Source organism: Rhagoletis pomonella, unplaced genomic scaffold (genome assembly GCF_013731165.1).
Source record: "Rhagoletis pomonella isolate Grant_MI unplaced genomic scaffold, Rhpom_1.0 Rhpom_scaffold_06603, whole genome shotgun sequence".
NCBI lineage: Eukaryota > Metazoa > Arthropoda > Insecta > Diptera > Tephritidae > Rhagoletis > Rhagoletis pomonella.
The window spans coordinates 1-9315 of record NW_023465135.1 but is presented as its reverse complement, the minus strand read 5'-3'; the positions used below and the strand labels follow the sequence as shown (position 1 = coordinate 9315).

Below are 9315 nucleotides of genomic sequence, written 5' to 3'. Positions count from 1 at the left end.
GTAACTTGCAATAACACCCAAGAAACTTGTTTAATTTAACAAAGTTCTTGTAAAATTTCAAATCAAGTCAGCTTCGCGAAGACGGCTTTCGTTACCCTTCGTCATTGATTGTATTGAGCTGAAACTGAAAAGTCGGCAGTGCTTTATTGTGATTTTTTATTTCTTTGGTGATTTTTTAATTAAAATAGGAGTTAAAGCGGGTAAGTTAACACATACGGATATTTTAAATCAGACGATTGTCATGATACATTTGCCATCTAATCACTTTTTAAGGCGAAAACGATATTCGTTTGTTCAACTTAGATTTGACGTTGCATCAAATTTTAGATGAGTGGCCGCTGTACAAATACTCCAAGGCTCCTGAATTGGTATGTTTATATGTGAGATATACGGATGGGTAGATTCGATATTCGAAGCTTCGAGATTCGAATTTTAATCGAATTTTAGCTCCAAAATGGCGAATTTTTGAAATTCGGATAAAATTGAATTTAAAAAAGAATATCGAATTTCAACCTCCCACCACCTACCCCCAGTCAGATAAGTAAATTTAAAATATGTTATAATAATATTCTACAAACATTTATTTGAAGGTTGACATTGACTATAATGACAGTTTCCCGGGAAATGGGCTAAATTTTTCAAATTGGAATCATTTGTGTACAATCGCTTCGGATCTGTTTGAGTAAAGGATAAAAGATCCACAAACCAAGCAGCTTAAAAGCCGGGTATTCGGAAAGAAAGACGTATTAAATATAGGTAAATAAAAGTTTAAAATCTTCACTAAAATCAATGAAATAATTAAATATTTATATTTGTTAGACAATTTCAACATATATATTATGATGTTGTTGCATGCGGTTTTATTGCCTACTGCAAAAAATTTACATGGGCGTCACAAAATGCCTTCACAGTCTCAGTAAACCAATCTAGTGAAGTGGATCAAGCGATTGCAGAAAAGGGGAAACAGTGCCTAGAAGATAATTCAACCCTGCAACCGTTCGTCATTGTTGTGGGTGACGAATTTAATTTTAAGAATTTTTATGTCACATTAGACGGAATTAAATATTCATTTCATTCTTATATGGAGGCTATACAATATTGTTATAAATTAATGTTTGTGCTAAATTTAAAATATCCAGACGAATGTACGAATGTATGGATATTCGTGCAAAAATATTTGTTCAACATGAAAACGGATTCCACTCTCCCAGTAATTAATACATTGACAAACGACATTAATAACTGGACAAGCTCAAAATAGGTTAAGTGCTAAGACATACACTTTTGATCAGTTGATTAAGTCATCAACATTTTGATCAATTTTGGCTATTTTTCTTTTGTTTATTTAATGTATATTATTTTTCCATAAAAGTCGGGCTCATTATATAACAAACACCAAATAACTCCACAATTCAAACTTTGTGCAAAAATTATAAAAAATCTGCAAAGCTTCAGCTAGATATTCAACTTTTTATTCAGATTCTCTAGAATTTTTGTGAGTATGTAGTTTAATAGCCCATTAGATTCTAGGGTAATAATGTGCAAGTTTCACGTTGCTAAAAAATCGCGCTGATTTTTAATAATTTTTTTTTTTGACTACATTACAAATTGTTTTGCATAAAAAATATATTCGAACATTTTTTTTGTATGGAAAAAAATGTGTAATGCAGTAAAAAAAAAGTATTAAAAATCAACGCGATTTTTTAGCAACTTTAAACTTGCACATTGTTACTCTAGAATTTAATGGGCTATTAAACTACATACTCACAAAAATCTGAATAAAAAGTTGAAAATCCAGCTGAAATTTTGCAGATTTCTTATAATTTTTGCACAAAGTTCGAATTGTGGATTTATATGGTGTTTGTTATATATACGAGCTCAACTTTTATTAAAAAATAATAAACATTAAATAAACAAAAGAAAAAATAGATAAAATGGATCAAAATGTTGTTGACTTAATCAGCTGATCACAAGTGTATGTAAATATGTACATATACTTTAAATGTATTACAAATGATACAGAAGTAATTAATTTAATAAATTGTTTCTAAAAAAGGCTAAAATAATTTCATTACTAAGGCTGTTACTAAATATCAAAATAGTAAAAAAGGACCGAGAATTCAGTTAATAGGAACAATTTAGAGCTTTGTTAACCATACTTTTTATATCTCAATTTAAATAACAAAAATATAAAGGGACCGCTCCCTTTTATGTATTATTTTTGTTGCTTAAATTGTGGTAAAAGAAGTGTTGTTGACAAAAATCTAAATTGTTCCTATTCACTGCATTATCGACATTTTTCAGGGAAAACTTTTGCAAATCACCAAAGAAATTTGGTTAAATATTACCTAAGTTATCTAAGGTAAAATAACAAGGAAGCTTTTGCAATCTACCAAAGCGGTTTGTTTGAATATTACACAAGTTATATAATGTAAAATAACCAAGTATTTATGCAAACTAACGTAGTGTTTTGGTTGAATATTATCTAAGTTATATGGCGTGAAATAACCAAGAAACTTTTATAAATAACCAAAGAGCTTTCGCCAAGGATTAACTTAGCCGACTTAGGTAAAATACGTGCTACTTTGTTAAATTTGCCCAAGAAGAAAGCTTACAAAGATTTTACTGAGTTATTTTGGTTACGATAACAAAAAAACTTAGTAGGGTAGTTTAGCCTAAGTTTTAAGTTGCGCTATACCCGAATTTAAGTTAATTTTACATAAGTTTTTCTCTGTGTGTAAATAAACAATGTATTAAATCTATGACTACACGTTGCATTTTAAGCTACAAAGTAAATCTGTTTCTTAACTTCATGATAACCTACCCACGTTCTCGGTGTAATCAAGCTACATACGCATGAATACTGATCGCTGTAAGTGTGCTTAAACAATTAACACAAGCTTACATTGAGTAACAGAAAATGAAAGTTCTTACGTATGTAAAACTACACAAGCACCCCTGCAGAAAAAAATTATCAATTGATAAAAACTAACCCACTTGTAGTTAGATTTTTTGCAAGATTTCTATAAAATATATAACTTGTAGTTGGCTACAAACAGCTAACTTGAAACTAGTTGACAAGTAATGCAGGAGTAATGAAGGAGATTGTTTTCTTTAAACGCGGTTCTATTTAAATATCCTGCACTTCGCAAGATCGAAATTTCATATTATCATTTTGAAGTTATGTCTGACGGAGTTCGAATATGGAAACAAATATGAAATGTAATAAAATAAATAAAGTAAATAAAAAAATAAAACTTAAAAAAAATATAAAAAATATTTTTTTTTTCCTATTGACATTTTATGTCCAAAAGTAGTTAGTTACAAGTTAGTTAAATCAGGTAAGGAGGTAATCAGCCTTGACTACATCTAATGCAGAGGTAAATCACCCTTGAATATTTCGCGGCCATCGCCATAGAAATATAGTTAGTTTTCATCAAAGAAAATATACAGATAATAAGTGACTTTTAGCTCCCTCCTAATCAACTTAAAGTTAGCTTACAGTTAGATACATTTCCAGCTGGGACATTTCTACATATGTACATATTTAAGTACATGTGTATGTATTGTATGTATGTACATATTTGCCTAGATTCCTTTGTGCACAGTTGAAATTCACTATCCTCAAATGTCATTGAATTCATGGCTACAAAAGTGGTAAAAAGGCAATTCAAAATGAAAACTATTGGGATTTTATATGTAGATATTCTGCGTCGAATTCATGCATAAGTGCATAAGTATGTCTGAACGCATGAGTACGTACATATGTACATAATATGTATACATGTGTGCTTATGCCAACTGCCAAAGTGAATTAGCATAAAGCTGGCAGTGAAAAGAGGGCGTTTACCGGATTTGTGATTGTCAATGAAAGTGTCATTTCCTAACCAAAAACGCGCACAAGGATTTTTTACGCCCACACAAAGAGGCACGCAGAAATGTGCATACGCCGAATACCCAATACGCCGAATACTTCGTATTTGATATTAAACTTTTTAATAAAGATCAATGTGATGATGAAGAAATAAATGATGACGATTAAGACACAAAAGTGAAGGCAAAATTGAAGTTAAATATGTAAATGAAGCAATGTACATATTTCTCATTAAGGATTATGGTAACTAAAAGGGTAAGAAATTTTATTGAATTTTTTGGCTTGAAATAAATTCAGGCATAAAAAATTAAGTTTTCGAAAGTTATCAAGTTACAGAAAATTATCGAATCATCGTCGTTTATAGTTATCGAAATTTATCTAGTTATTCTTGTTGATTGAGTTATCGCAACGTATCGAATTATTAAAATTCATCAATGTTTATTGAGTTGTTGAAATTTATAGACACAGAAAACTACTTGTCGATAGTTGTCGGGCTATACAAATTTATGGGATTATCGAAATTTGTCAAGTTATCGATATCTATTTAATTATCATTATTTATAGAGTTAACCAAATTTATCCAGTTATCGTAATGCATCGAGTTTTTTCAACTTATCGAGGTATCGAAGTGTTTGGAAATTTCAAAATATAATTAGTTATCGAAATTTCAAGACTACAAAGTTATCGAGTTATCACTGATTATCGAATTTTATCGTGTTATCAGAGTGTAAGGAGTTATTGAAATTTGACGATAGCTTTCCAAAAATATGGAGCTACCAAAATTAAATGAACTATCAAAATTTGTAGAGGTGTGCAAAGTTTATCGAGTTATCGATTTATGTCAGGGTATATACATTTTTGAAAAACTACCCACTAACAAATTCTTGTTGTAATGTACGCTAAGAAAAGAGTTTAGTTATATCAACTAAATATGTTTCTCTCAACACATGATTTGGTTATAGATTATTGTTACATTATTTGATTATAGTTACCAAATTATGTGTTGAGAGAAATATATTTAGCCAGCATTTGTTTACGTGAAAGAAGTATATGGAATAAAAAAGAGAAAAAAGGAAAGAGAAAAAAATATTTTTGGTCGTTTTGGCCAGTGTTGTCATCAAAAATTCCCATGATCCGAATTAATTTTGGGATTTAACTCTAGAACTTAATCCGGATCAACTGCAGTTAATTCCCCGATATAATTCCAAATTAACGGGTTGATCCGGATCAAGGCTGCCGTCTGTGTACGCTTTTAGTCTTTGCTCGTTCCATCGATATTTTTGCTCACTGGGTAGCTGCATGTCTGCTTGCATAAACATAAAAGCGTCTATTTATTTTGTACTACCCTTATAGAAACCTTCACCACATCCGCTCTACAAAACGATAGCCGACGGACAGTGATAATTTCAATCTTTTTGGCATAATATGTACAATTTTAGAATTTGTTGATTACATTTCCTTCCGATGGCTTATTACAATTCTACAAATAGACTATGCAATTGGTTTATTTTAAAATCGTATGTCTTGACAGGCAATGACAATCAATTGTATAAGCTGTTATTGTTTGCAGCACACATAAGAGATACATACAGATTTACATAAGTATCTATGAAGAAATCTTTCTATTTACATAACTTTGCCATTTAGTTAAATGTAATCCAAGAATTTTCGCTTTTTTATGGGAACCCAGAAACGCCTACAAAATGTTGCAATGAAAAGTTGCTCTGTATTATACGAGTAGTTGCCTCTGATATGTGTTAAATACATACATTAACTCCTCATTTTGGATTGTTGTCTAAAGGCCAAAGCGACCTTCTCGACTTTTATTTGTGGAAGGCCATTGGCGAATCGACAGACAAACTGAAATTCGAGCCGATGCGCGTGGAGGATGGTATCGTAAGGATAGAAAAGGACGCCAGTCTAATAACAAGGATCCAGCCTGCGAAAACTGAAAAGTCGTCCTAAAAGACGGAACCATTTGCAGGATGGTGACAGGCATTGCTTTGATACCAGGACCTCCTTGGAAACCAAGTGAGGTTCTCAAATATATCAGCAAGCGAAACGTGGGAGTGTGAGGAAGCCAGTGACGTATTAAATTATACACCAGAAGAGCACAGAGGTGGCTATTTTTCGGTGGTGGGCATTGACGCAGGCTCATTGGAAATTCATTGAACTAAATGCGGGTGTCGGCCTCAGCTACACTTGAGGCGGATATATTTTCGGATGTAGAATAAGGAAGAAGAAACCGGTAAGAAGTAATTAACGGTTTTATTTCTTCTAAGTATGACTTTTATTATTTTTAAATACAATAATTTGCAGCTCTAGTAATTCTTTTACTACCCTATTATGCATTAGGCATGATAAACTACGTACAAATCCCAAAATAATCCTAATACAGGAACCATTGGTTTGCTGTAGGCGTATCTGCGGACTTGGAGAGATTGACTGTGGTAACGTCCTTCATTGTAGTCTCGACCTACATGCCATGTGATTCTGTGTACCCACCTCTTTCGAGGGAGAATATGGACATCTTTCAGTACGTCGAGTCAAATGGCTTGCGGGTCAAACTCAAAAAAAACCATGGGAAATGAGCTCCTAGACTACATTCTATTGTCTGCATTGGTACTCGTAATACAGAATATAGAAAACAAACTTACTTTTGCCACCAGCAAGAGACAAAAAGTCATTTATCTAACCTTAACCAAGGAATTTATGGCGGATCACATCAGAGGATGGATAGTCTTGAAAGAGGAAGCTCTATCGGATCATCGTTTAATTGAATTTCGGCTAGGAACTGACACTTGTATAGTGCGAAAAGGTAGGATTTCTCGAGAGGCGGGCTTGCTTGGGTTGCTTGCAAGGAAAAAAAAGCGGTCCCACGGTGGAGAGAAGAACTTACCGAATAGGGCTTTAAAAACCCGAACAAAGGAGCACTAGTGTGAATATCATAATGTGCAGAAGGAATACAAGAGACAAAAGCGCACGTGAAAGTAGCAGACTTACCACTATAAAGAAAATAATATCCTGAAACGGTACAACAGGTAATGAAAAAAGGTTAGAGAAGCACTGCGTGTTCGTTGGTAAGAGATAGGGTATTTCACCAATATTTGTTTATTGGCTTAACGAGACCGTAGTCAAGCCAATTATGTTTTATGGCGCCCTATTATGGTGGAAGTCACTGGAAAAGGCTACACTAGCTTGGAGCACTGCGGACCACCCCCACATTAGCACTGAACGTAACACTGAGTGTAGTGCCTGTCGACGTTGCAGGCAAAATTGCCGCGGCGCGTACAGCTATTAGACTCAGGGAAACCGATTTGTTGACCGACTTAAAGACTGGACACTCTGGCGTTCTAGGGGCTTCGATTTCATCTCTGATTGCACAGATTACTGCGCCACGGAAATGCTTCCTAGGAGATTTTTCGCTGCCCACTTTCCTTGAAGGAAAGATTGGGCTGGGTGGAACTTCTGCAGAAGCAGAGTGGTAAACTTTTTCACTGATAGATTGAAACTGGACGACAGGGTTGGTGGTGGGGTCTTCTGTCGAGAGTTTTCCATCAGCACGAAATTATGGCTCCCGGACTTCTGCAGTGAATTCCAAGCGGAAGTGGCTGCTATCAAGAAGGCGGTCGATTCACTGCTCCAGAGTGCTATGATAGTCAGGGAGTTGAGCATTTATTCTCATCGGCGAGTGGCTATCAGGGTCTTGAATACGTTGGAGATGCGCTATACCTTGGTTAAGGAATGCCTGCTCTATCTTTCGGTCGCTCCGGAATACTTCTGTATTCGGCTAATTTGGGTTCCGGGTTACAGCGGCTTTGAGGGGAATTGACGAATTGGCCAGGAAAGGCACTCGTGAAACGTTATCGCCGGGTAAAGAGTGGATGGGTGTACCATTGATCACTTGTGGTACACTCATTAATAGATGGGCCTCATTTACGCTCAGCGAGCGCTGTGCGTGAACCAAGACATGCGCGATCGTAAGGCCCTTATGATTCACAAGGTCCCAGCTCTCACTTTTGGTGGGAGTTTTAACGGGCCACTGTCCAATCGGTATTCACGCAGTAAGGTTCAAAACTACCTTTTAGGTGCCCAGCGTTTGCGAAGCTAAGATTGAAGTACTTTGGATCTCACACTCTTAATAGCCCAGCGGAGCTAAATACAATCGGAGCTTGGCGTTTTATCAATTTAGTATTGGGTGGCGTTCAGGTACGCAGAACTATTCAGACGTCCTGCATGAATTCGCATTGGGTCGTGCAAAAAGTTCCCATACAGTCCGCGATCAGTTGCCGGCCAAAAGAACCAAGCAACTTTGCATGTGGAGGTTTATGTCTAGCGTTCGCTGAACCGACTAAAAGCTCACTTGCTCAGAATAAGTCCCCAGGTTGCCAATACTACCCCAATGACCTTCCTTTTGTTGGTGATGGCATCTCGGGATTCCCTGCTTTGCCAGTTCATCGGCACAGCAGTTTCCTGCAATGTCGCTGTGGAAGTAATCCAATGCAATTGAGAGGAAGAGTGAGCTCAGGCATTCCCAGACCGACTTTGACCCTACCATCAGCGCTATCAGGGTTCTGATCGCCGCTTGGCTGTCAGAGTTACGAAATTACGCAAGTGCGAGACCGATCGGCTGCTTCTTTAATGTCAGCTACCTATACTTAATATCTAAGAACACTTCCTCACAGAAGACAACTCCACTAACTCTGTCATTAAACTTTGACCTATCCGTGAAAATATTCACCGGTCCTTTGCTCCAGAGACCACCAACCTCCCACGCGGATATGTGCAGAGAAAATTGCTCTCGAGCAGCTAACGGCCGCCACTTAAGCTTACTGTAAATAATTACGCCCAAATATTTTTGACTATTAAAGCGTTTAAAAGCTCACTCAACTAAGTCTGCTTCATGCATCCAATGCAAATTTGATGTGACAACAGAAACTATTGTTGATGAAAAAGTTTTCTTATCCCCACCGAATGCCAGTAAATGACCGCTGCAAGTTAGTGCAACATAATCCTGAAAGTTACTGCAAGCACACGAGTTTGCGGTGCATTCTAGACTTTGAATGTACTTAATTTCAGGATCATTAAAAGTTCTCCGCTTCAGTGTTACAGGGCGGTGCTGTACGTCCCAAGAAAGTGCAGAAGTATCTATTCGAGTTAGTTGCGCCAAAGCTCTCAGTCTGTAGGGAAGAGTTGAAGTGACATTGTGAAAAAGTCGCTTTGAACTGACAAATATATTTACGTAAGTTTTTTTTTTTTTTGGTTGTTGAAATTTCCGCCGCAAATTGCAGCGCATGCAAAATTTGCCGATGTCTCATTCTTGTTTGCATTTTGCTATCCTACGCAAATTCCTCACATGCCTAGCCGCACGGCGCACTGCGCCATTTTACTTTTCCCCTTTATGGCCACACATCATTTGCGGCAGCACGTACTGACGATTA

At 36.1% G+C, this 9315-nt stretch overlaps 1 long non-coding RNA gene across 1 annotated transcript; it reads left to right on the top strand.

The window, feature by feature from the left end:
- Window positions 1-61: 61 nt before the first annotated feature.
- On the top strand, window positions 62-1370 carry LOC118755563. The gene is made up of 4 exons (XR_004995021.1): window positions 62-200; window positions 274-368; window positions 591-756; window positions 820-1370. It is a non-coding gene; the product is annotated as an uncharacterized LOC118755563 (long non-coding RNA).
- The last annotated feature ends 7945 nt before the right edge of the window (window positions 1371-9315 follow it).